Below are 26,385 nucleotides of genomic sequence, written 5' to 3' on the forward strand. Positions count from 1 at the left end.
CAACCAAGAGGCAAATTAAATGTATTTCATCAATAGACACTAAATGTCAAGCTATTCAGATCATACTTTTAGTGATAGATAGATTTTCCTACTTTAGTAATTGCACAGTAGTTGTCACCATTTGAATTTACTTGGTTTCAGTATTATGAACTTTCTATAGGTTTGCGACAGACTCCAGAAGAGCCTGGAGTCGGTAAAACATCAGAACTTTAATCTGAGGGTCCAGGGTTCAAGTCCCTGTTCGGGCGAGTGTCTTTTAAGCAATGTGTCGTTTTTGTGAAATGGAACATAGTGCAGAGTGGGAAAATCACAAACTGTTTAAGAATGTACACCTTCAACCAAGAGGCAAATTAAATGTATTTCATCTAGACACTAAATGTCAAGCTATTCAGATAATACTTTTAGTGATAGAGAGATTTTCCAACTTTAGTAATTGCACAGTAACTAGTAGTTGTCATCATTTGATATGACTTGTTTTTTGTATTACGAACTTTCTGCATTTTTGCGACCTATCACAGAAGAGCCTGGATAGCTCAGTCGGTAGAGCATCAGACTTTTAATCTGAGGGTCCAGGGTTCAAGGGTCTGTTCGGGCGAGTGTCTTTTAAGCAATGTGTCATTTTGTGAAATGGAACATAGTGCAGAGTGGGAAAATCACAAACTGTTTAAGAATGTACACCTTCAACCAAGAGGCAAATTAAATGTATTTCACCAATAGACACTAAATGTCAAGCTATTCATATCATACTTTTAGTGATAGAGAGATTTTCCTACTTTAGTAATTGCACAGTAGTTGTCACCATTTGAATTTACTTGGTTTTAGTATTACGAACTTTCTATAGGTTTGCGACAAACTCCAGAAGAGCCTGGAGTCGGTAAAACATCAGAACTTTAATCTGAGGGTCCAGGGTTCAAGTCCCTGTTCGGGCGAGTGTCTTTTAAGCAATGTGTCGTTTTTGTGAAATGGAACATAGTGCAGAGTGGGAAAATCACAAACTGTTTAAGAATGTACACCTTCAACCAAGAGGCAAATTAAATGTATTTCATCAATAGACACTAAATGTCAAGCTATTCAGATAATACTTTTAGTGATAGAGAGATTTTCCAACTTTAGTAATTGCACAGTAACTAGTAGTTGTCATCATTTGATATGACTTGTTTTTTGTATTACGAACTTTCTGCATTTTTGCGACCTATCACAGAAGAGCCTGGATAGCTCAGTCGGTAGAGCATCAGACTTTTAATCTGAGGGTCCAGGGTTCAAGGGTCTGTTCGGGCGAGTGTCTTTTAAGCAATGTGTCATTTTGTGAAATGGAACATAGTGCAGAGTGGGAAAATCACAAACTGTTTAAGAATGTACACCTTCAACCAAGAGGCAAATTAAATGTATTTCACCAATAGACACTAAATGTCAAGCTATTCATATCATACTTTTAGTGATAGAGAGATTTTCCTACTTTAGTAATTGCACAGTAGTTGTCACCATTTGAATTTACTTGGTTTTAGTATTACGAACTTTCTATAGGTTTGCGACAAACTCCAGAAGAGCCTGGAGTCGGTAAAACATCAGAACTTTAATCTGAGGGTCCAGGGTTCAAGTCCCTGTTCGGGCGAGTGTCTTTTAAGCAATGTGTCATTTTTGTGAAATGGAACATAGTGCAGAGTGGGAAAATCACAAACTGTTTAAGAATGTACACCTTCAACCAAGAGGCAAATTAAATGTATTTCATCAATAGACACTAAATGTCAAGCTATTCAGATAATACTTTTAGTGATAGAGAGATTTTTCAACTTTAGTAATTGCACAGTAACTAGTAGTTGTCATCATTTGATATGACTTGTTTTTTGTATTACAAACTTTCTGCATTTTTGCGACCTATCACAGAAGAGCCTGGATAGCTCAGTCGGTAGAGCATCAGACTTTTAATCTGAGGGTCCAGGGTTCAAGTCCCTGTTCGGGCGAGTGTCTTTTAAGCAATGTGTCGTTTTTGTGAAATGGAACATAGTGCAGAGTGGGAAAATCACAAACTGTTTAAGAATGTACACCTTCAACCAAGAGGCAAATTAAATGTATTTCATCAATAGACACTAAATGTCAAGCTATTCAGATAATACTTTTAGTGATAGAGAGATTTTCCAACTTTAGTAATTGCACAGTAACTAGTAGTTGTCATCATTTGATATGACTTGTTTTTTGTATTACGAACTTTCTGCATTTTTGCGACCTATCACAGAAGAGCCTGGATAGCTCAGTCGGTAGAGCATCAGACTTTTAATCTGAGGGTCCAGGGTTCAAGGGTCTGTTCGGGCGAGTGTCTTTTAAGCAATGTGTCATTTTGTGAAATGGAACATAGTGCAGAGTGGGAAAATCACAAACTGTTTAAGAATGTACACCTTCAACCAAGAGGCAAATTAAATGTATTTCACCAATAGACACTAAATGTCAAGCTATTCATATCATACTTTTAGTGATAGAGAGATTTTCCTACTTTAGTAATTGCACAGTAGTTGTCACCATTTGAATTTACTTGGTTTTAGTATTACGAACTTTCTATAGGTTTGCGACAAACTCCAGAAGAGCCTGGAGTCGGTAAAACATCAGAACTTTAATCTGAGGGTCCAGGGTTCAAGTCCCTGTTCGGGCGAGTGTCTTTTAAGCAATGTGTCATTTTTGTGAAATGGAACATAGTGCAGAGTGGGAAAATCACAAACTGTTTAAGAATGTACACCTTCAACCAAGAGGCAAATTAAATGTATTTCATCAATAGACACTAAATGTCAAGCTATTCAGATAATACTTTTAGTGATAGAGAGATTTTTCAACTTTAGTAATTGCACAGTAACTAGTAGTTGTCATCATTTGATATGACTTGTTTTTTGTATTACGAACTTTCTGCATTTTTGCGACCTATCACAGAAGAGCCTGGATAGCTCAGTCGGTAGAGCATCAGACTTTTAATCTGAGGGTCCAGGGTTCAAGTCCCTGTTCTGGCGAGTGTCTTTTAAGCAATGTGTCGTTTTTGTGAAATGGAACATAGTGCAGAGTGGGAAAATCACAAACTGTTTAAGAATGCACACCTTCAACCAAGTGGCAAATTAAATGTATTTCATCAAGAGACACTAAATGTCAAGCTTTTCAGTTCATACTTTTAGTGATAGAGAGATTTTCCAACTTTAGTAATTGCACAGTAACTAGTAGTTGTCATCATTTGATATGACTTGTTTTTTGTATTACGAACTTTCTGCATTTTTGCGACCTATCACAGAAGAGCCTGGATAGCTCAGTCGGTAGAGCATCAGACTTTTAATCTGGGTTCAAGTCCCTGTTCGGGCGAGTGTCTTTTAAGCAATGTGTCATTTTGTGAAATGGAACATAGTGCAGAGTGGGAAAATCACAAACTGTTTAAGAATGTACACCTTCAACCAAGAGGCAAATTAAATGTATTTCATCAATAGACACTAAATGTCAAGCTATTCATATCATACTTTTAGTGATAGAGAGATTTTCCTACTTTAGTAATTGCACAGTAGTTGTCACCATTTGAATTTACTTGGTTTTAGTATTACGAACTTTCTATAGGTTTGCGACAAACTCCAGAAGAGCCTGGAGTCGGTAAAACATCAGAACTTTAATCTGAGGGTCCAGGGTTCAAGTCCCTGTTCGGGCGAGTGTCTTTTAAGCAATGTGTCGTTTTTGTGAAATGGAACATAGTGCAGAGTGGGAAAATCACAAACTGTTTAAGAATGTACACCTTCAACCAAGAGGCAAATTAAATGTATTTCATAAATAGACACTAAATGTCAAGCTATTCAGATAATACTTTTAGTGATAGAGAGATTTTTCAACTTTAGTAATTGCACAGTAACTAGTAGTTGTCATCATTTGATATGACTTGTTTTTTGTATTACGAACTTTCTGCATTTTTGCGACCTATCACAGAAGAGCCTGGATAGCTCAGTCGGTAGAGCATCAGACTTTTAATCTGAGGGTCCAGGGTTCAAGTCCCTGTTCTGGCGAGTGTCTTTTAAGAAATGTGTCGTTTTTGTGAAATGGAACATAGTGCAGAGTGGGAAAATCACAAACTGTTTAAGAATGCACACCTTCAACCAAGTGGCAAATTAAATGTATTTCATCAAGAGACACTAAATGTCAAGCTTTTCAGTTCATACTTTTAGTGATAGAGAGATTTTCCTACTTTAGTAATTGCACAGTAGTTGTCACCATTTGAATTTACTTGGTTTTAGTATTACGAACTTTCTATAGGTTTGCGACAAACTCCAGAAGAGCCTGGAGTCGGTAAAACATCAGAACTTTAATCTGAGGGTCCAGGGTTCAAGTCCCTGTTCGGGCGAGTGTCTTTTAAGCAATGTGTCGTTTTTGTGAAATGGAACATAGTGCAGAGTGGGAAAATCACAAACTGTTTAAGAATGTACACCTTCAAACAAGAGGCAAATTAAATGTATTTCATAAATAGACACTAAATGTCAAGCTATTCAGATAATACTTTTAGTGATAGAGAGATTTTCCAACTTTAGTAATTGCACAGTAACTAGTAGTTGTCATCATTTGATATGACTTGTTTTTTGTATTACGAACTTTCTGCATTTTTGCGACCTATCACAGAAGAGCCTGGATAGCTCAGTCGGTAGAGCATCAGACTTTTAATCTGAGGGTCCAGGGTTCAAGTCCCTGTTCGGGCGAGTGTCTTTTAAGCAATGTGTCGTTTTTGTGAAATGGAACATAGTGCAGAGTGGGAAAATCACAAACTGTTTAAGAATGCACACCTTCAACCAAGTGGCAAATTAAATGTATTTCATCAAGAGACACTAAATGTCAAGCTTTTCAGTTCATACTTTTAGTGATAGAGAGATTGTCCAACTTTAGTAATTGCACAGTAACTAGTAGTTGTCATCATTTGATATGACTTGTTTTTTGTATTACGAACTTTCTGCATTTTTGCGACCTATCACGGAAGATCCTGGATAGCTCAGTCGGTAGAGCATCAGACTTTAAATCTGAAGGTACAGGGTTCAAGTCCCTGTTCGGGCGAGTGTCTTTTAAGCAACGTATCATTTTGTGAAATGGAACATATTGCAGAGTGGGAAAATCACAAACTGTTTCAGAATGTACACCTTCAACCAAGAGGCAAATTAAATGTATTTCATCAATAGACACTAAATGTCAAGCTATTCAGATCATACTTTTAGTGATAGAGAGATTTTCCTACTTTAGTAATTGCACAGTAGTTGTCACCATTTGAATTTACTTGGTTTCAGTATTATGAACTTTCTATAGGTTTGCGACAGACTCCAGAAGAGCTTGGAGTCGGTAAAACATCAGAACTTTAATCTGAGGGTCCAGGGTTCAAGTCCCTGTTCGGGCGAGTGTCTTTTAAGCAATGTGTCATTTTTGTGAAATGGAACATAGTGCAGAGTGGGAAAATCACAAACTGTTTAAGAATGTACACCTTCAACCAAGAGGCAAATTAAATGTATTTCATCAATAGACACTAAATGTCAAGTTATTCAGATAATACTTTTAGTGATAGAGAGATTTTCCAACTTTAGTAATTGCACAGTAACTAGTAGTTGTCATCATTTGATATGACTTGTTTTTTGTATTACGAACTTTCTGCATTTTTGCGACCTATCACAGAAGAGCCTGGATAGCTCAGTCGGTAGAGCATCAGACTTTTAATCTGAGGATCCAGGGTTCAAGTCCCTGTTCGGGCGAGTGTCTTTTAAGCAATGTGTCATTTTGTGAAATGGAACATAGTGCAGAGTGGGAAAATCACAAACTGTTTAAGAATGTACACCTTCAACCAAGAGGCAAATTAAATGTATTTCATCAATAGACACTAAATGTCAAGCTATTCATATCATACTTTTAGTGATAGAGAGATTTTCCTACTTTAGTAATTGCACAGTAGTTGTCACCATTTGAATTTACTTGGTTTTAGTATTACGAACTTTCTATAGGTTTGCGACAAACTCCAGAAGAGCCTGGAGTCGGTAAAACATCAGAACTTTAATCTGAGGGTCCAGGGTTCAAGTCCCTGTTCGGGCGAGTGTCTTTTAAGCAATGTGTCGTTTTTGTGAAATGGAACATAGTGCAGAGTGGGAAAATCACAAACTGTTTAAGAATGTACACCTTCAACCAAGAGGCAAATTAAATGTATTTCATAAATAGACACTAAATGTCAAGCTATTCAGATAATACTTTTAGTGATAGAGAGATTTTTCAACTTTAGTAATTGCACAGTAACTAGTAGTTGTCATCATTTGATATGACTTGTTTTTTGTATTACGAACTTTCTGCATTTTTGCGACCTATCACAGAAGAGCCTGGATAGCTCAGTCGGTAGAGCATCAGACTTTTAATCTGAGGGTCCAGGGTTCAAGTCCCTGTTCTGGCGAGTGTCTTTTAAGCAATGTGTCATTTTTGTGAAATGGAACATAGTGCAGAGTGGGAAAATCACAAACTGTTTAAGAATGCACACCTTCAACCAAGTGGCAAATTAAATGTATTTCATCAAGAGACACTAAATGTCAAGCTTTTCAGTTCATACTTTTAGTGATAGAGAGATTTTCCAACTTTAGTAATTGCACAGTAACTAGTAGTTGTCATCATTTGATATGACTTGTTTTTTGTATTACGAACTTTCTGCATTTTTGCGACCTATCACAGAAGAGCCTGGATAGCTCAGTCGGTAGAGCATCAGACTTTTAATCTGAGGGTCCAGGGTTCAAGGGTCTGTTCGGGCGAGTGTCTTTTAAGCAATGTGTCATTTTGTGAAATGGAACATAGTGCAGAGTGGGAAAATAACAAACTGTTTAAGAATGTACACCTTCAACCAAGAGGCAAATTAAATGTATTTCACCAATAGACACTAAATGTCAAGCTATTCATATCATACTTTTAGTGATAGAGAGATTTTCCTACTTTAGTAATTGCACAGTAGTTGTCACAATTTGAATTTACTTGGTTTTAGTATTACGAACTTTCTATAGGTTTGCGACAAACTCCAGAAGAGCCTGGAGTCGGTAAAACATCAGAACTTTAATCTGATGGTCCAGGGTTCAAGTCCCTGTTCGGGCGAGTGTCTTTTAAGCAATGTGTCATTTTTGTGAAATGGAACATAGTGCAGAGTGGGAAAATCACAAACTGTTTAAGAATGTACACCTTCAACCAAGAGGCAAATTAAATGTATTTCATCAATAGACACTAAATGTCAAGCTATTCAGATAATACTTTTAGTGATAGAGAGATTTTTCAACTTTAGTAATTGCACAGTAACTAGTAGTTGTCATCATTTGATATGACTTGTTTTTTGTATTACGAACTTTCTGCATTTTTGCGACCTAACACAGAAGAGCCTGGATAGCTCAGTCGGTAGAGCATCAGACTTTTAATCTGAGGGTCCAGGGTTCAAGTCCCTGTTCGGGCGAGTGTCTTTTAAGCAACGTATCATTTTGTGAAATGGAACATATTGCAGAGTGGGAAAATCACAAACTGTTTAAGAATGTACACCTTCAACCAAGAGGCAAATTAAATGTATTTCATCAATAGACACTAAATGTCAAGCTATTCAGATCATACTTTTAGTGATAGAGAGATTTTGCTACTTTAGTAATTGCACAGTAGTTGTCACCATTTGAATTTACTTGGTTTTAGTATTACGAACTTTCTATAGGTTTGCGACAAACTCCAGAAGAGCCTGGAGTCGGTAAAACATCAGAACTTTAATCTGAGGGTCCAGGGTTCAAGTCCCTGTTCGGGCGAGTGTCTTTTAAGCAATGTGTCGTTTTTGTGAAATGGAACACAGTGCAGAGTGGGAAAATCACAAACTGTTTAAGAATGTACACCTTCAACCAAGAGGCAAATTAAATGTATTTCATCAATAGACACTAAATGTCAAGCTATTCAGATAATACTTTTAGTGATAGAGAGATTTTCCAACTTTAGTAATTGCACAGTAACTAGTAGTTGTCATCATTTGATATGACTTGTTTTTTGTATTACGAACTTTCTGCATTTTTGCGACCTATCACAGAATAGCCTGGATAGCTCAGTCGGTAGAGCATCAGACTTTTAATCTGAGGGTCCAGGGTTCAAGTCCCTGTTCGGGCGAGTGTCTTTTAAGCAATGTGTCGTTTTTGTGAAATGGAACATAGTGCAGAGTGTTTAAGAATGTACACCTTCAACCAAGATGCAAATTAAATGTATTTCATCAAGAGACACTAAATGTCAAGCTTTTCAGTTCATACTTTTAGTGATAGAGAGATTGTCCAACTTTAGTAATTGCACAGTAACTAGTAGTTGTCATCATTTGATATGACTTGTTTTTTGTATTACGAACTTTCTGCATTTTTGCGACCTATCACGGAAGATCCTGGATAGCTCAGTCGGTAAAGCATCAGACTTTTAATCTGAGGGTACAGGGTTCAAGTCCCTGTTCGGGCGAGTGTCTTTTAAGCAACGTATCATTTTGTGAAATGGAACATATTGCAGAGTGGGAAAATCACAAACTGTTTAAGAATGTACACCTTCAACCAAGAGGCAAATTAAATGTATTTCATCAATAGACACTAAATGTCAAGCTATTCAGATCATACTTTTAGTGATAGAGAGATTTTCCTACTTTAGTAATTGCACAGTAGTTGTCACCATTTGAATTTACTTGGTTTCAGTATTATGAACTTTCTATAGGTTTGCGACAGACTCCAGAAGAGCCTGGAGTCGGTAAAACATCAGAACTTTAATCTGAGGGTCCAGGGTTCAAGTCCCTGTTCAGGCGAGTGTCTTTTAAGCAATGTGTCGTTTTTGTGAAATGGAACATAGTGCAGAGTGGGAAAATCACAAACTGTTTAAGAATGTACACCTTCAACCAAGAGGCAAATTAAATGTATTTCATCAATAGACACTAAATGTCAAGCTATTCAGATAATACTTTTAGTGATAGAGAGATTTTCCAACTTTAGTAATTGCACAGTAACTAGTAGTTGTCATCATTTGATATGACTTGTTTTTTGTATTACGAACTTTCTGCATTTTTGCGACCTATCACAGAAGAGTCTGGATAGCTCAGTCGGTAGAGCATCAGACTTTTAATCTGAGGGTCCAGGGTTCAAGGGTCTGTTCGGGCGAGTGTCTTTTAAGCAATGTGTCATTTTGTGAAATGGAACATAGTGCAGAGTGGGAAAATCACAAACTGTTTAAGAATGTACACCTTCAACCAAGAGGCAAATTAAATGTATTTCACCAATAGACACTAAATGTCAAGCTATTCATATCATACTTTTAGTGATAGAGAGATTTTCCTACTTTAGTAATTGCACAGTAGTTGTCACCATTTGAATTTACTTGGTTTTAGTATTACGAACTTTCTATAGATTTGCGACAAACTCCAGAAGAGCCTGGAGTCGGTAAAACATCAGAACTTTAATCTGAGGGTCCAGGGTTCAAGTCCCTGTTCGGGCGAGTGTCTTTTAAGCAATGTGTCATTTTTGTGAAATGGAACATAGTGCAGAGTGGGAAAATCACAAACTGTTTAAGAATGTACACCTTCAACCAAGAGGCAAATTAAATGTATTTCATCAATAGACACTAAATGTCAAGCTATTCAGATAATACTTTTAGTGATAGAGAGATTTTTCAACTTTAGTAATTGCACAGTAACTAGTAGTTGTCATCATTTGATATGACTTGTTTTTTGTATTACGAACTTTCTGCATTTTTGCGACCTATCACAGAAGAGCCTGGATAGCTCAGTCGGTAGAGCATCAGACTTTTAATCTGAGGGTCCAGGGTTCAAGTCCTTGTTCGGGCGAGTGTTTTTTAAGCAATGTGTCGTTTTTGTGAAATGGAACATAGTGCAGAGTGGGAAAATCACAAACTGTTTAAGAATGTACACCTTCAACCAAGAGGCAAATTAAATGTATTTCACCAATAGACACTAAATGTCAAGCTATTCATATCATACTTTTAGTGATAGAGAGATTTTGCTACTTTAGTAATTGCACAGTAGTTGTCACCATTTGAATTTACTTGGTTTTAGTATTACGAACTTTCTATAGGTTTGCGACAAACTCCAGAAGAGCCTGGAGTCGGTAAAACATCAGAACTTTAATCTGAGGGTCCAGGATTCAAGTCCCTGTTCGGGCGAGTGTCTTTTAAGCAATGTGTCGTTTTTGTGAAATGGAACATAGTGCAGAGTGGGAAAATCACAAACTGTTTAAGAATGTACACCTTCAACCAAGAGGCAAATTAAATGTATTTCATCAATAGACACTAAATGTCAAGCTATTCAGATAATACTTTTAGTGATAGAGAGATTTTCCAACTTTAGTAATTGCACAGTAACTAGTAGTTGTCATCATTTGATATGACTTGTTTTTTGTATTACGAACTTTCTGCATTTTTGCGACCTATCACAGAAGAGCCTGGATAGCTCAGTCGGTAGAGCATCAGACTTTTAATCTGAGGGTCCAGGGTTCAAGGGTGTGTTCGGGCGAGTGTCTTTTAAGCAATGTGTCATTTTGTGAAATGGAACATAGTGCAGAGTGGGAAAATCACAAACTGTTTAAGAATGTACACCTTCAACCAAGAGGCAAATTAAATGTATTTCACCAATAGACACTAAATGTCAAGCTATTCATATCATACTTTTAGTGATAGAGAGATTTTCCTACTTTAGTAATTGCACAGTAGTTGTCACCATTTGAATTTACTTGGTTTTAGTATTACGAACTTTCTATAGGTTTGCGACAAACTCCAGAAGAGCCTGGAGTCGGTAAAACATCAGAACTTTAATCTGAGGGTCCAGGGTTCAAGTCCCTGTTCGGGCGAGTGTCTTTTAAGCAATGTGTCATTTTTGTGAAATGGAACATAGTGCAGAGTGGGAAAATCACAAACTGTTTAAGAATGTACACCTTCAACCAAGAGGCAAATTAAATGTATTTCATCAATAGACACTAAATGTCAAGCTATTCAGATAATACTTTTAGTGATAGAGAGATTTTTCAACTTTAGTAATTGCACAGTAACTAGTAGTTGTCATCATTTGATATGACTTGTTTTTTGTATTACGAACTTTCTGCATTTTTGCGACCTATCACGGAAGATCCTGGATAGCTCAGTCGGTAAAGCATCAGACTTTTAATCTGAGGGTACAGGGTTCAAGTCCCTGTTCGGGCGAGTGTCTTTTAAGCAACGTATCATTTTGTGAAATGGAACATATTGCAGAGTGGGAAAATCACAAACTGTTTAAGAATGTACACCTTCAACCAAGAGGCAAATTAAATGTATTTCATCAATAGACACTAAATGTCAAGCTATTCAGATCATACTTTTAGTGATAGAGAGATTTTCCTACTTTAGTAATTGCACAGTAGTTGTCACCATTTGAATTTACTTGGTTTCAGTATTATGAACTTTCTATAGGTTTGCGACAGACTCCAGAAGAGCCTGGAGTCGGTAAAACATCAGAACTTTAATCTGAGGGTCCAGGGTTCAAGTCCCTGTTCAGGCGAGTGTCTTTTAAGCAATGTGTCGTTTTTGTGAAATGGAACATAGTGCAGAGTGGGAAAATCACAAACTGTTTAAGAATGTACACCTTCAACCAAGAGGCAAATTAAATGTATTTCACCAATAGACACTAAATGTCAAGCTATTCATATCATACTTTTAGTGATAGAGAGATTTTCCTACTTTAGTAATTGCACAGTAGTTGTCACAATTTGAATTTACTTGGTTTCAGTATTACGAACTTTCTATAGGTTTGCGACAAACTCCAGAAGAGCCTGGAGTCGGTAAAACATCAGAACTTTAATCTGATGGTCCAGGGTTCAAGTCCCTGTTCGGGCGAGTGTCTTTTAAGCAATGTGTCATTTTTGTGAAATGGAACATAGTGCAGAGTGGGAAAATCACAAACTGTTTAAGAATGTACACCTTCAACCAAGAGGCAAATTAAATGTATTTCATCAATAGACACTAAATGTCAAGCTATTCAGATAATACTTTTAGTGATAGAGAGATTTTTCAACTTTAGTAATTGCACAGTAACTAGTAGTTGTCATCATTTGATATGACTTGTTTTTTGTATTACGAACTTTCTGCATTTTTGCGACCTAACACAGAAGAGCCTGGATAGCTCAGTCGGTAGAGCATCAGACTTTTAATCTGGGGGTCCAGGGTTCAAGTCCCTGTTCGGGCGAGTGTCTTTTAAGCAATGTGTCGTTTTTGTGAAATGGAACATAGTGCAGAGTGTTTAAGAATGTACACCTTCAACCAAGATGCAAATTAAATGTATTTCATCAAGAGACACTAAATGTCAAGCTTTTCAGTTCATACTTTTAGTGATAGAGAGATTGTCCAACTTTAGTAATTGCACAGTAACTAGTAGTTGTCATCATTTGATATGACTTGTTTTTTGTATTACGAACTTTCTGCATTTTTGCGACCTATCACGGAAGATCCTGGATAGCTCAGTCGGTAAAGCATCAGACTTTTAATCTGAGGGTACAGGGTTCAAGTCCCTGTTCGGGCGAGTGTCTTTTAAGCAACGTATCATTTTGTGAAATGGAACATATTGCAGAGTGGGAAAATCACAAACTGTTTAAGAATGTACACCTTCAACCAAGAGGCAAATTAAATGTATTTCATCAATAGACACTAAATGTCAAGCTATTCAGATCATACTTTTAGTGATAGAGAGATTTTCCTACTTTAGTAATTGCACAGTAGTTGTCACCATTTGAATTTACTTGGTTTCAGTATTATGAACTTTCTATAGGTTTGCGACAGACTCCAGAAGAGCCTGGAGTCGGTAAAACATCAGAACTTTAATCTGAGGGTCCAGGGTTCAAGTCCCTGTTCAGGCGAGTGTCTTTTAAGCAATGTGTCGTTTTTGTGAAATGGAACATAGTGCAGAGTGGGAAAATCACAAACTGTTTAAGAATGTACACCTTCAACCAAGAGGCAAATTAAATGTATTTCATCAATAGACACTAAATGTCAAGCTATTCAGATAATACTTTTAGTGATAGAGAGATTTTCCAACTTTAGTAATTGCACAGTAACTAGTAGTTGTCATCATTTGATATGACTTGTTTTTTGTATTACGAACTTTCTGCATTTTTGCGACCTATCACAGAAGAGCCTGGATAGCTCAGTCGGTAGAGCATCAGACTTTTAATCTGAGGGTCCAGGGTTCAAGGGTCTGTTCGGGCGAGTGTCTTTTAAGCAATGTGTCATTTTGTGAAATGGAACATAGTGCAGAGTGGGAAAATCACAAACTGTTTAAGAATGTACACCTTCAACCAAGAGGCAAATTAAATGTATTTCACCAATAGACACTAAATGTCAAGCTATTCATATCATACTTTTAGTGATAGAGAGATTTTCCTACTTTAGTAATTGCACAGTAGTTGTCACCATTTGAATTTACTTGGTTTTAGTATTACGAACTTTCTATAGATTTGCGACAAACTCCAGAAGAGCCTGGAGTCGGTAAAACATCAGAACTTTAATCTGAGGGTCCAGGGTTCAAGTCCCTGTTCGGGCGAGTGTCTTTTAAGCAATGTGTCATTTTTGTGAAATGGAACATAGTGCAGAGTGGGAAAATCACAAACTGTTTAAGAATGTACACCTTCAACCAAGAGGCAAATTAAATGTATTTCATCAATAGACACTAAATGTCAAGCTATTCAGATAATACTTTTAGTGATAGAGAGATTTTTCAACTTTAGTAATTGCACAGTAACTAGTAGTTGTCATCATTTGATATGACTTGTTTTTTGTATTACGAACTTTCTGCATTTTTGCGACCTATCACAGAAGAGCCTGGATAGCTCAGTCGGTAGAGCATCAGACTTTTAATCTGAGGGTCCAGGGTTCAAGTCCTTGTTCGGGCGAGTGTTTTTTAAGCAATGTGTCGTTTTTGTGAAATGGAACATAGTGCAGAGTGGGAAAATCACAAACTGTTTAAGAATGTACACCTTCAACCAAGAGGCAAATTAAATGTATTTCACCAATAGACACTAAATGTCAAGCTATTCATATCATACTTTTAGTGATAGAGAGATTTTGCTACTTTAGTAATTGCACAGTAGTTGTCACCATTTGAATTTACTTGGTTTTAGTATTACGAACTTTCTATAGGTTTGCGACAAACTCCAGAAGAGCCTGGAGTCGGTAAAACATCAGAACTTTAATCTGAGGGTCCAGGATTCAAGTCCCTGTTCGGGCGAGTGTCTTTTAAGCAATGTGTCGTTTTTGTGAAATGGAACATAGTGCAGAGTGGGAAAATCACAAACTGTTTAAGAATGTACACCTTCAACCAAGAGGCAAATTAAATGTATTTCATCAATAGACACTAAATGTCAAGCTATTCAGATAATACTTTTAGTGATAGAGAGATTTTCCAACTTTAGTAATTGCACAGTAACTAGTAGTTGTCATCATTTGATATGACTTGTTTTTTGTATTACGAACTTTCTGCATTTTTGCGACCTATCACAGAAGAGCCTGGATAGCTCAGTCGGTAGAGCATCAGACTTTTAATCTGAGGGTCCAGGGTTCAAGGGTGTGTTCGGGCGAGTGTCTTTTAAGCAATGTGTCATTTTGTGAAATGGAACATAGTGCAGAGTGGGAAAATCACAAACTGTTTAAGAATGTACACCTTCAACCAAGAGGCAAATTAAATGTATTTCACCAATAGACACTAAATGTCAAGCTATTCATATCATACTTTTAGTGATAGAGAGATTTTCCTACTTTAGTAATTGCACAGTAGTTGTCACCATTTGAATTTACTTGGTTTTAGTATTACGAACTTTCTATAGGTTTGCGACAAACTCCAGAAGAGCCTGGAGTCGGTAAAACATCAGAACTTTAATCTGAGGGTCCAGGGTTCAAGTCTCTGTTCGGGCGAGTGTCTTTTAAGCAATGTGTCATTTTTGTGAAATGGAACATAGTGCAGAGTGGGAAAATCACAAACTGTTTAAGAATGTACACCTTCAACCAAGAGGCAAATTAAATGTATTTCATCAATAGACACTAAATGTCAAGCTATTCAGATAATACTTTTAGTGATAGAGAGATTTTTCAACTTTAGTAATTGCACAGTAACTAGTAGTTGTCATCATTTGATATGACTTGTTTTTTGTATTACGAACTTTCTGCATTTTTGCGACCTATCACGGAAGATCCTAGATAGCTCAGTCGGTAAAGCATCAGACTTTTAATCTGAGGGTACAGGGTTCAAGTCCCTGTTCGGGCGAGTGTCTTTTAAGCAACGTATCATTTTGTGAAATGGAACATATTGCAGAGTGGGAAAATCACAAACTGTTTAAGAATGTACACCTTCAACCAAGAGGCAAATTAAATGTATTTCATCAATAGACACTAAATGTCAAGCTATTCAGATCATACTTTTAGTGATAGAGAGATTTTCCTACTTTAGTAATTGCACAGTAGTTGTCACCATTTGAATTTACTTGGTTTCAGTATTATGAACTTTCTATAGGTTTGCGACAGACTCCAGAAGAGCCTGGAGTCGGTAAAACATCAGAACTTTAATCTGAGGGTCCAGGGTTCAAGTCCCTGTTCAGGCGAGTGTCTTTTAAGCAATGTGTCGTTTTTGTGAAATGGAACATAGTGCAGAGTGGGAAAATCACAAACTGTTTAAGAATGTACACCTTCAACCAAGAGGCAAATTAAATGTATTTCACCAATAGACACTAAATGTCAAGCTATTCATATCATACTTTTAGTGATAGAGAGATTTTCCTACTTTAGTAATTGCACAGTAGTTGTCACAATTTGAATTTACTTGGTTTCAGTATTACGAACTTTCTATAGGTTTGCGACAAACTCCAGAAGAGCCTGGAGTCGGTAAAACATCAGAACTTTAATCTGATGGTCCAGGGTTCAAGTCCCTGTTCGGGCGAGTGTCTTTTAAGCAATGTGTCATTTTTGTGAAATGGAACATAGTGCAGAGTGGGAAAATCACAAACTGTTTAAGAATGTACACCTTCAACCAAGAGGCAAATTAAATGTATTTCATCAATAGACACTAAATGTCAAGCTATTCAGATAATACTTTTAGTGATAGAGAGATTTTTCAACTTTAGTAATTGCACAGTAACTAGTAGTTGTCATCATTTGATATGACTTGTTTTTTGTATTACGAACTTTCTGCATTTTTGCGACCTAACACAGAAGAGCCTGGATAGCTCAGTCGGTAGAGCATCAGACTTTTAATCTGGGGGTCCAGGGTTCAAGTCCCTGTTCGGGCGAGTGTCTTTTAAGCAACGTATCATTTTGTGAAATGGAACATATTGCAGAGTGGGAAAATCACAAACTGTTTAAGAATGTACACCTTCAACCAAGAGGCAAATTAAATGTATTTCATCAATAGACACTAAATGTCAAGCTATTCAGATCATACTTTTAGTGATAGAGAGATTTTGCTACTTTAGTAATTGCACAGTAGTTGTCACCATTTGAATTTACTTGGTTTTAGTATTACGAACTTTCTATAGGTTTGCGACAAACTCCAGAAGAGCCTGGAGTCGGTAAAACATCAGAACTTTAATCTGAGGGTCCAGGGTTCAAGTCCCTGTTCGGGCGAGTGTCTTTTAAGCAATGTGTCGTTTTTGTGAAATGGAACACAGTGCAGAGTGGGAAAATCACAAACTGTTTAAGAATGTACACCTTCAACCAAGAGGCAAATTAAATGTATTTCATCAATAGACACTAAATGTCAAGCTATTCAGATAATACTTTTAGTGATAGAGAGGTTTTCCAACTTTAGTAATTGCACAGTAACTAGTAGTTGTCATCATTTGATATGACTTGTTTTTTGTATTACGAACTTTCTGCATTTTTGCGACCTATCACAGAATAGCCTGGATAGCTCAGTCGGTAGAGCATCAGACTTTTAATCTGAGGGTCCAGGGTTCAAGTCCCTGTTCGGGCGAGTGTCTTTTAAGCAATGTGTCGTTTTTGTGAAATGGAACATAGTGCAGAGTGTTTAAGAATGTACACCTTCAACCAAGATGCAAATTAAATGTATTTCATCAAGAGACACTAAATGTCAAGCTTTTCAGTTCATACTTTTAGTGATAGAGAGATTGTCCAACTTTAGTAATTGCACAGTAACTAGTAGTTGTCATCATTTGATATGACTTGTTTTTTGTATTACGAACTTTCTGCATTTTTGCGACCTATCACGGAAGATCCTGGATAGCTCAGTCGGTAAAGCATCAGACTTTTAATCTGAGGGTACAGGGTTCAAGTCCCTGTTCGGGCGAGTGTCTTTTAAGCAACGTATCATTTTGTGAAATGGAACATATTGCAGAGTGGGAAAATCACAAACTGTTTAAGAATGTACACCTTCAACCAAGAGGCAAATTAAATGTATTTCATCAATAGACACTAAATGTCAAGCTATTCAGATCATACTTTTAGTGATAGAGAGATTTTCCTACTTTAGTAATTGCACAGTAGTTGTCACCATTTGAATTTACTTGGTTTCAGTATTATGAACTTTCTATAGGTTTGCGACAGACTCCAGAAGAGCCTGGAGTCGGTAAAACATCAGAACTTTAATCTGAGGGTCCAGGGTTCAAGTCCCTGTTCGGGCGAGTGTCTTTTAAGCAATGTGTCGTTTTTGTGAAATGGAACATAGTGCAGAGTGGGAAAATCACAAACTGTTTAAGAATGTACACCTTCAACCAAGAGGCAAATTAAATGTATTTCATTAATAGACACTAAATGTCAAGCTATTCAGATAATACTTTTAGTGATAGAGAGATTTTCCAACTTTAGTAATTGCACAGTAACTAGTAGTTGTCATCATTTGATATGACTTGTTTTTTGTATTACGAACTTTCTGCATTTTTGCGACCTATCACAGAAGAGCCTGGATAGCTCAGTCGGTAGAGCATCAGACTTTTAATCTGAGGGTCCAGGGTTCAAGTCCCTGTTCGGGCGAGTGTCTTTTAAGCAACGTATCATTTTGTGAAATGGAACATATTGCAGAGTGGGAAAATCACAAACTGTTTAAGAATGTACACCTTCAACCAAGAGGCAAATTAAATGTATTTCATCAATAGACACTAAATGTCAAGCTATTCAGATCATACTTTTAGTGATAGAGAGATTTTGCTACTTTAGTAATTGCACAGTAGTTGTCACCATTTGAATTTACTTGGTTTTAGTATTACGAACTTTCTATAGGTTTGCGACAAACTCCAGAAGAGCCTGGAGTCGGTAAAACATCAGAACTTTAATCTGAGGGTCCAGGGTTCAAGTCCCTGTTCGGGCGAGTGTCTTTTAAGCAATGTGTCGTTTTTGTGAAATGGAACACAGTGCAGAGTGGGAAAATCACAAACTGTTTAAGAATGTACACCTTCAACCAAGAGGCAAATTAAATGTATTTCATCAATAGACACTAAATGTCAAGCTATTCAGATAATACTTTTAGTGATAGAGAGATTTTCCAACTTTAGTAATTGCACAGTAACTAGTAGTTGTCATCATTTGATATGACTTGTTTTTTGTATTACGAACTTTCTGCATTTTTGCGACCTATCACAGAATAGCCTGGATAGCTCAGTCGGTAGAGCATCAGACTTTTAATCTGAGGGTCCAGGGTTCAAGTCCCTGTTCGGGCGAGTGTCTTTTAAGCAATGTGTCGTTTTTGTGAAATGGAACATAGTGCAGAGTGTTTAAGAATGTACACCTTCAACCAAGATGCAAATTAAATGTATTTCATCAAGAGACACTAAATGTCAAGCTTTTCAGTTCATACTTTTAGTGATAGAGAGATTGTCCAACTTTAGTAATTGCACAGTAACTAGTAGTTGTCATCATTTGATATGACTTGTTTTTAGTGATAGAGAGATTTTCCTACTTTAGTAATTGCACAGTAGTTGTCACCATTTGAATTTACTTGGTTTCAGTATTATGAACTTTCTATAGGTTTGCGACAGACTCCAGAAGAGCCTGGAGTCGGTAAAACATCAGAACTTTAATCTGAGGGTCCAGGGTTCAAGTCCCTGTTCAGGCGAGTGTCTTTTAAGCAATGTGTCGTTTTTGTGAAATGGAACATAGTGCAGAGTGGGAAAATCACAAACTGTTTAAGAATGTACACCTTCAACCAAGAGGCAAATTAAATGTATTTCACCAATAGACACTAAATGTCAAGCTATTCATATCATACTTTTAGTGATAGAGAGATTTTCCTACTTTAGTAATTGCACAGTAGTTGTCACAATTTGAATTTACTTGGTTTCAGTATTACGAACTTTCTATAGGTTTGCGACAAACTCCAGAAGAGCCTGGAGTCGGTAAAACATCAGAACTTTAATCTGATGGTCCAGGGTTCAAGTCCCTGTTCGGGCGAGTGTCTTTTAAGCAATGTGTCATTTTTGTGAAATGGAACATAGTGCAGAGTGGGAAAATCACAAACTGTTTAAGAATGTACACCTTCAACCAAGAGGCAAATTAAATGTATTTCATCAATAGACACTAAATGTCAAGCTATTCAGATAATACTTTTAGTGATAGAGAGATTTTTCAACTTTAGTAATTGCACAGTAACTAGTAGTTGTAATCATTTGATATGACTTGTTTTTTGTATTACGAACTTTCTGCATTTTTGCGACCTAACACAGAAGAGCCTGGATAGCTCAGTCGGTAGAGCATCAGACTTTTAATCTGGGGGTCCAGGGTTCAAGTCCCTGTTCGGGCGAGTGTCTTTTAAGCAACGTATCATTTTGTGAAATGGAACATATTGCAGAGTGGGAAAATCACAAACTGTTTAAGAATGTACACCTTCAACCAAGAGGCAAATTAAATGTATTTCATCAATAGACACTAAATGTCAAGCTATTCAGATCATACTTTTAGTGATAGAGAGATTTTGCTACTTTAGTAATTGCACAGTAGTTGTCACCATTTGAATTTACTTGGTTTTAGTATTACGAACTTTCTATAGGTTTGCGACAAACTCCAGAAGAGCCTGGAGTCGGTAAAACATCAGAACTTTAATCTGAGGGTCCAGGGTTCAAGTCCCTGTTCGGGCGAGTGTCTTTTAAGCAATGTGTCGTTTTTGTGAAATGGAACACAGTGCAGAGTGGGAAAATCACAAACTGTTTAAGAATGTACACCTTCAACCAAGAGGCAAATTAAATGTATTTCATCAATAGACACTAAATGTCAAGCTATTCAGATAATACTTTTAGTGATAGAGAGGTTTTCCAACTTTAGTAATTGCACAGTAACTAGTAGTTGTCATCATTTGATATGACTTGTTTTTTGTATTACGAACATTCTGCATTTTTGCGACCTATCACAGAATAGCCTGGATAGCTCAGTCGGTAGAGCATCAGACTTTTAATCTGAGGGTCCAGGGTTCAAGTCCCTGTTCGGGCGAGTGTCTTTTAAGCAATGTGTCGTTTTTGTGAAATGGAACATAGTGCAGAGTGTTTAAGAATGTACACCTTCAACCAAGATGCAAATTAAATGTATTTCATCAAGAGACACTAAATGTCAAGCTTTTCAGTTCATACTTTTAGTGATAGAGAGATTGTCCAACTTTAGTAATTGCACAGTAACTAGTAGTTGTCATCATTTGATATGACTTGTTTTTTGTATTACGAACTTTCTGCATTTTTGCGACCTATCACGGAAGATCCTGGATAGCTCAGTCGGTAAAGCATCAGACTTTTAATCTGAGGGTACAGGGTTCAAGTCCCTGTTCGGGCGAGTGTCTTTTAAGCAACGTATCATTTTGTGAAATGGAACATATTGCAGAGTGGGAAAATCACAAACTGTTTAAGAATGTACACCTTCAACCAAGAGGCAAATTAAATGTATTTCATCAATAGACACTAAATGTCAAGCTATTCAGATCATACTTTTAGTGATAGAGAGATTTTCCTACTTTAGTAATTGCACAGTAGTTGTCACCATTTGAATTTACTTGGTTTCAGTATTATGAACTTTCTATAGGTTTGCGACAGACTCCAGAAGAGCCTGGAGTCGGTAAAACATCAGAACTTTAATCTGAGGGTCCAGGGTTCAAGTCCCTGTTCGGGCGAGTGTCTTTTAAGCAATGTGTCGTTTTTGTGAAATGGAACATAGTGCAGAGTGGGAAAATCACAAACTGTTTAAGAATGTACACCTTCAACCAAGAGGCAAATTAAATGTATTTCATCAATAGACACTAAATGTCAAGCTATTCAGATAATACTTTTAGTGATAGAGAGATTTTCCAACTTTAGTAATTGCACAGTAACTAGTAGTTGTCATCATTTGATATGACTTGTTTTTTGTATTACGAACTTTCTGCATTTTTGCGACCTATCACAGAAGAGCCTGGATAGCTCAGTCGGTAGAGCATCAGACTTTTAATCTGAGGGTCCAGGGTTCAAGGGTCTGTTCGGGCGAGTGTCTTTTAAGCAATGTGTCATTTTGTGAAATGGAACATAGTGCAGAGTGGGAAAATCACAAACTGTTTAAGAATGTACACCTTCAACCAAGAGGCAAATTAAATGTATTTCACCAATAGACACTAAATGTCAAGCTATTCATATCATACTTTTAGTGATAGAGAGATTTTCCTACTTTAGTAATTGCACAGTAGTTGTCACCATTTGAATTTACTTGGTTTTAGTATTACGAACTTTCTATAGGTTTGCGACAAACTCCAGAAGAGCCTGGAGTCGGTAAAACATCAGAACTTTAATCTGAGGGTCCAGGGTTCAAGTCCCTGTTCGGGCGAGTGTCTTTTAAGCAATGTGTCATTTTTGTGAAATGGAACATAGTGCAGAGTGGGAAAATCACAAACTGTTTAAGAATGTACACCTTCAACCAAGAGGCAAATTAAATGTATTTCATCAATAGACACTAAATGTCAAGCTATTCAGATAATACTTTTAGTGATAGAGAGATTTTTCAACTTTAGTAATTGCACAGTAACTAGTAGTTGTCATCATTTGATATGACTTGTTTTTTGTATTACGAACTTTCTGCATTTTTGCGACCTATCACAGAAGAGCCTGGATAGCTCAGTCGGTAGAGCATCAGACTTTTAATCTGAGGGTCCAGGGTTCAAGTCCTTGTTCGGGCGAGTGTTTTTTAAGCAATGTGTCGTTTTTGTGAAATGGAACATAGTGCAGAGTGGGAAAATCACAAACTGTTTAAAAATGTACACCTTCAACCAAGAGGCAAATTAAATGTATTTCACCAATAGACACTAAATGTCAAGCTATTCATATCATACTTTTAGTGATAGAGAGATTTTGCTACTTTAGTAATTGCACAGTAGTTGTCACCATTTGAATTTACTTGGTTTTAGTATTACGAACTTTCTATAGGTTTGCGACAAACTCCAGAAGAGCCTGGAGTCGGTAAAACATCAGAACTTTAATCTGAGGGTCCAGGATTCAAGTCCCTGTTCGGGCGAGTGTCTTTTAAGCAATGTGTCGTTTTTGTGAAATGGAACATAGTGCAGAGTGGGAAAATCACAAACTGTTTAAGAATGTACACCTTCAACCAAGAGGCAAATTAAATGTATTTCATCAATAGACACTAAATGTCAAGCTATTCAGATAATACTTTTAGTGATAGAGAGATTTTCCAACTTTAGTAATTGCACAGTAACTAGTAGTTGTCATCATTTGATATGACTTGTTTTTTGTATTACGAACTTTCTGCATTTTTGCGACCTATCACAGAAGAGCCTGGATAGCTCAGTCGGTAGAGCATCAGACTTTTAATCTGAGGGTCCAGGGTTCAAGGGTCTGTTCGGGCGAGTGTCTTTTAAGCAATGTGTCATTTTGTGAAATGGAACATAGTGCAGAGTGGGAAAATCACAAACTGTTTAAGAATGTACACCTTCAACCAAGAGGCAAATTAAATGTATTTCACCAATAGACACTAAATGTCAAGCTATTCATATCATACTTTTAGTGATAGAGAGATTTTCCTACTTTAGTAATTGCACAGTAGTTGTCACCATTTGAATTTACTTGGTTTTAGTATTACGAACTTTCTATAGGTTTGCGACAAACTCCAGAAGAGCCTGGAGTCGGTAAAACATCAGAACTTTAATCTGAGGGTCCAGGGTTCAAGTCCCTGTTCGGGCGAGTGTCTTTTAAGCAATGTGTCATTTTTGTGAAATGGAACATAGTGCAGAGTGGGAAAATCACAAACTGTTTAAGAATGTACACCTTCAACCAAGAGGCAAATTAAATGTATTTCATCAATAGACACTAAATGTCAAGCTATTCAGATAATACTTTTAGTGATAGAGAGATTTTTCAACTTTAGTAATTGCACAGTAACTAGTAGTTGTCATCATTTGATATGACTTGTTTTTTGTATTACGAACTTTCTGCATTTTTGCGACCTATCACAGAAGAGCCTGGATAGCTCAGTCGGTAGAGCATCAGACTTTTAATCTGAGGGTCCAGGGTTCAAGTCCCTGTTCGGGCGAGTGTCTTTTAAGCAACGTATCATTTTGTGAAATGGAACATATTGCAGAGTGGGAAAATCACAAACTGTTTAAGAATGTACACCTTCAACCAAGAGGCAAATTAAATGTATTTCATCAATAGACACTAAATGTCAAGCTATTCAGATCATACTTTTAGTGATAGAGAGATTTTGCTACTTTAGTAATTGCACAGTAGTTGTCACCATTTGAATTTACTTGGTTTTAGTATTACGAACTTTCTATAGGTTTGCGACAAACTCCAGAAGAGCCTGGAGTCGGTAAAACATCTGAACTTTAATCAGAGGTTCCAGGGTTCAAGTCCCTGTTCGGGCGAGTGTCTTTTAAGCAATGTGTCGTTTTTGTGAAATGGAACACAGTGCAGAGTGGGAAAATCACAAACTGTTTAAGAATGTACACCTTCAACCAAGAGGCAAATTAAATGTATTTCATCAATAGACACTAAATGTCAAGCTATTCAGATAATACTTTTAGTGATAGAGAGATTTTCCAACTTTAGTAATTGCACAGTAACTAGTAGTTGTCATCATTTGATATGCCTTGTTTTTTGTATTACGAACTTTCTGCATTTTTGCGACCTATCACAGAATAGCCTGGATAGCTCAGTCGGTAGAGCATCAGACTTTTAATCTGAGGGTCCAGGGTTCAAGTCCCTGTTAGGGCGAGTGTCTTTTAAGCAATGTGTCATTTTGTGAAATGGAACATAGTGCAGAGTGGGAAAATCACAAACTGTTTAAGAATGTACACCTTCAACCAAGAGGCAAATTAAATGTATTTCACCAATAGACACTAAATGTCAAGCTATTCATATCATACTTTTAGTGATAGAGAGATTTTCCTACTTTAGTAATTGCACAGTAGTTGTCACAATTTGAATTTACTTGGTTTCAGTATTACGAACTTTCTATAGGTTTGCGACAAACTCCAGAAGAGCCTGGAGTCGGTAAAACATCAGAACTTTAATCTGATGGTCCAGGGTTCAAGTCCCTGTTCGGGCGAGTGTCTTTTAAGCAATGTGTCATTTTTGTGAAATGGAACATAGTGCAGAGTGGGAAATTCACAAACTGTTTAAGAATGTACACCTTCAACCAAGAGGCAAATTAAATGTATTTCATCAATAGACACTAAATGTCAAGCTATTCAGATAATACTTTTAGTGATAGAGAGATTTTTCAACTTTAGTAATTGCACAGTAACTAGTAGTTGTCATCATTTGATATGACTTGTTTTTTGTATTACGAACTTTCTGCATTTTTGCGACCTATCACAGAAGAGCCTGGATAGCTCAGTCGGTAAAGCATCAGACTTTTAATCTGAGGGTCCAGGGTTCAAGGGTCTGTTCGGGCGAGTGTCTTTTAAGCAATGTGTCATTTTGTGAAATGGAACATAGTGCAGAGTGTTTAAGAATGTACACCTTCAACCAAGATGCAAATTAAATGTATTTCATCAAGAGACACTAAATGTCAAGCTTTTCAGTTCATACTTTTAGTGATAGAGAGATTGTCCAACTTTAGTAATTGCACAGTAACTAGTAGTTGTCATCATTTGATATGACTTGTTTTTTGTATTACGAACTTTCTGCATTTTTGCGACCTATCACAGAAGATCCTGGATAGCTCAGTCGGTAAAGCATCAGACTTTTAATCTGAGGGTACAGGGTTCAAGTCCCTGTTCGGGCGAGTGTCTTTTAAGCAACGTATCATTTTGTGAAATGGAACATATTGCAGAGTGGGAAAATCACAAACTGTTTAAGAATGTACACCTTCAACCAAGAGGCAAATTAAATGTATTTCATCAATAGACACTAAATGTCAAGCTATTCAGATCATACTTTTAGTGATAGAGAGATTTTCCTACTTTAGTAATTGCACAGTAGTTGTCACCATTTGAATTTACTTGGTTTCAGTATTATGAACTTTCTATAGGTTTGCGACAGACTCCAGAAGAGCCTGGAGTCGGTAAAACATCAGAACTTTAATCTGAGGGTCCAGGGTTCAAGTCCCTGTTCGGGCGAGTGTCTTTTAAGCAATGTGTCGTTTTTGTGAAATGGAACATAGTGCAGAGTGGGAAAATCACAAACTGTTTAAGAATGTACACCTTCAACCAAGAGGCAAATTAAATGTATTTCATCAATAGACACTAAATGTCAAGCTATTCAGATAATACTTTTAGTGATAGAGAGATTTTCCAACTTTAGTAATTGCACAGTAACTAGTAGTTGTCATCATTTGATATGACTTGTTTTTTGTATTACGAACTTTCTGCATTTTTGCGACCTATCACAGAAGAGCCTGGATAGCTCAGTCGGTAGAGCATCAGACTTTTAATCTGAGGGTCCAGGGTTCAAGGGTCTGTTCGGGCGAGTGTCTTTTAAGCAATGTGTCATTTTGTGAAATGGAACATAGTGCAGAGTGGGAAAATCACAAACTGTTTAAGAATGTACACCTTCAACCAAGAGGCAAATTAAATGTATTTCACCAATAGACACTAAATGTCAAGCTATTCATATCATACTTTTAGTGATAGAGAGATTTTGCTACTTTAGTAATTGCACAGTAGTTGTCACCATTTGAATTTACTTGGTTTTAGTATTACGAACTTTCTATAGGTTTGCGACAAACTCCAGAAGAGCCTGGAGTCGGTAAAACATCAGAACTTTAATCTGAGGGTCCAGGATTCAAGTCCCTGTTCGGGCGAGTGTCTTTTAAGCAATGTGTCGTTTTTGTGAAATGGAACACAGTGCAGAGTGGGAAAATCACAAACTGTTTAAGAATGTACACCTTCAACCAAGAGGCAAATTAAATGTATTTCATCAATAGACACTAAATGTCAAGCTATTCAGATAATACTTTTAGTGA

At 36.9% G+C, this 26,385-nt stretch overlaps 20 non-coding genes across 20 annotated transcripts; all 20 read left to right on the top strand.

Moving 5' to 3' along the window:
• The first annotated feature begins 1,888 nt into the window (after nt 1–1,888).
• On the top strand, nt 1,889–1,961 carry TRNAK-UUU (transfer RNA lysine (anticodon UUU)). Its single transcript has one exon. It is a non-coding gene; the product is annotated as a tRNA-Lys (tRNA).
• A 959-nt stretch (nt 1,962–2,920) lies between these two features.
• Nucleotides 2,921–2,993, top strand: TRNAK-UUU (transfer RNA lysine (anticodon UUU)). Its single transcript has one exon. It is a non-coding gene; the product is annotated as a tRNA-Lys (tRNA).
• A 950-nt stretch (nt 2,994–3,943) lies between these two features.
• On the top strand, nt 3,944–4,016 carry TRNAK-UUU (transfer RNA lysine (anticodon UUU)). The gene has a single exon. It is a non-coding gene; the product is annotated as a tRNA-Lys (tRNA).
• A 611-nt stretch (nt 4,017–4,627) lies between these two features.
• Nucleotides 4,628–4,700, top strand: TRNAK-UUU (transfer RNA lysine (anticodon UUU)). The gene has a single exon. It is a non-coding gene; the product is annotated as a tRNA-Lys (tRNA).
• A 959-nt stretch (nt 4,701–5,659) lies between these two features.
• On the top strand, nt 5,660–5,732 carry TRNAK-UUU (transfer RNA lysine (anticodon UUU)). The gene has a single exon. It is a non-coding gene; the product is annotated as a tRNA-Lys (tRNA).
• Nucleotides 5,733–6,342: 610 nt separating this feature from the next.
• Nucleotides 6,343–6,415, top strand: TRNAK-UUU (transfer RNA lysine (anticodon UUU)). Its single transcript has one exon. It is a non-coding gene; the product is annotated as a tRNA-Lys (tRNA).
• A 959-nt stretch (nt 6,416–7,374) lies between these two features.
• On the top strand, nt 7,375–7,447 carry TRNAK-UUU (transfer RNA lysine (anticodon UUU)). The gene has a single exon. It is a non-coding gene; the product is annotated as a tRNA-Lys (tRNA).
• Nucleotides 7,448–8,057: 610 nt separating this feature from the next.
• TRNAK-UUU (transfer RNA lysine (anticodon UUU)) lies at nt 8,058–8,130 on the top strand. Its single transcript has one exon. It is a non-coding gene; the product is annotated as a tRNA-Lys (tRNA).
• A 1,626-nt stretch (nt 8,131–9,756) lies between these two features.
• TRNAK-UUU (transfer RNA lysine (anticodon UUU)) lies at nt 9,757–9,829 on the top strand. The gene has a single exon. It is a non-coding gene; the product is annotated as a tRNA-Lys (tRNA).
• Nucleotides 9,830–12,141: 2,312 nt separating this feature from the next.
• On the top strand, nt 12,142–12,214 carry TRNAK-UUU (transfer RNA lysine (anticodon UUU)). Its single transcript has one exon. It is a non-coding gene; the product is annotated as a tRNA-Lys (tRNA).
• A 1,626-nt stretch (nt 12,215–13,840) lies between these two features.
• Nucleotides 13,841–13,913, top strand: TRNAK-UUU (transfer RNA lysine (anticodon UUU)). Its single transcript has one exon. It is a non-coding gene; the product is annotated as a tRNA-Lys (tRNA).
• A 2,312-nt stretch (nt 13,914–16,225) lies between these two features.
• On the top strand, nt 16,226–16,298 carry TRNAK-UUU (transfer RNA lysine (anticodon UUU)). The gene has a single exon. It is a non-coding gene; the product is annotated as a tRNA-Lys (tRNA).
• Nucleotides 16,299–16,908: 610 nt separating this feature from the next.
• Nucleotides 16,909–16,981, top strand: TRNAK-UUU (transfer RNA lysine (anticodon UUU)). Its single transcript has one exon. It is a non-coding gene; the product is annotated as a tRNA-Lys (tRNA).
• A 943-nt stretch (nt 16,982–17,924) lies between these two features.
• TRNAK-UUU (transfer RNA lysine (anticodon UUU)) lies at nt 17,925–17,997 on the top strand. The gene has a single exon. It is a non-coding gene; the product is annotated as a tRNA-Lys (tRNA).
• A 610-nt stretch (nt 17,998–18,607) lies between these two features.
• On the top strand, nt 18,608–18,680 carry TRNAK-UUU (transfer RNA lysine (anticodon UUU)). Its single transcript has one exon. It is a non-coding gene; the product is annotated as a tRNA-Lys (tRNA).
• Nucleotides 18,681–19,686: 1,006 nt separating this feature from the next.
• Nucleotides 19,687–19,759, top strand: TRNAK-UUU (transfer RNA lysine (anticodon UUU)). Its single transcript has one exon. It is a non-coding gene; the product is annotated as a tRNA-Lys (tRNA).
• A 610-nt stretch (nt 19,760–20,369) lies between these two features.
• Nucleotides 20,370–20,442, top strand: TRNAK-UUU (transfer RNA lysine (anticodon UUU)). Its single transcript has one exon. It is a non-coding gene; the product is annotated as a tRNA-Lys (tRNA).
• A 1,626-nt stretch (nt 20,443–22,068) lies between these two features.
• Nucleotides 22,069–22,141, top strand: TRNAK-UUU (transfer RNA lysine (anticodon UUU)). The gene has a single exon. It is a non-coding gene; the product is annotated as a tRNA-Lys (tRNA).
• Nucleotides 22,142–23,435: 1,294 nt separating this feature from the next.
• TRNAK-UUU (transfer RNA lysine (anticodon UUU)) lies at nt 23,436–23,508 on the top strand. Its single transcript has one exon. It is a non-coding gene; the product is annotated as a tRNA-Lys (tRNA).
• A 610-nt stretch (nt 23,509–24,118) lies between these two features.
• TRNAK-UUU (transfer RNA lysine (anticodon UUU)) lies at nt 24,119–24,191 on the top strand. The gene has a single exon. It is a non-coding gene; the product is annotated as a tRNA-Lys (tRNA).
• The last annotated feature ends 2,194 nt before the right edge of the window (nt 24,192–26,385 follow it).

This window comes from Taudactylus pleione, unplaced genomic scaffold, assembly GCF_031769625.1.
Source record: "Taudactylus pleione unplaced genomic scaffold, aTauple2 ptg000454l, whole genome shotgun sequence".
NCBI classification, from domain to species: Eukaryota; Metazoa; Chordata; class Amphibia; order Anura; family Myobatrachidae; genus Taudactylus; species Taudactylus pleione.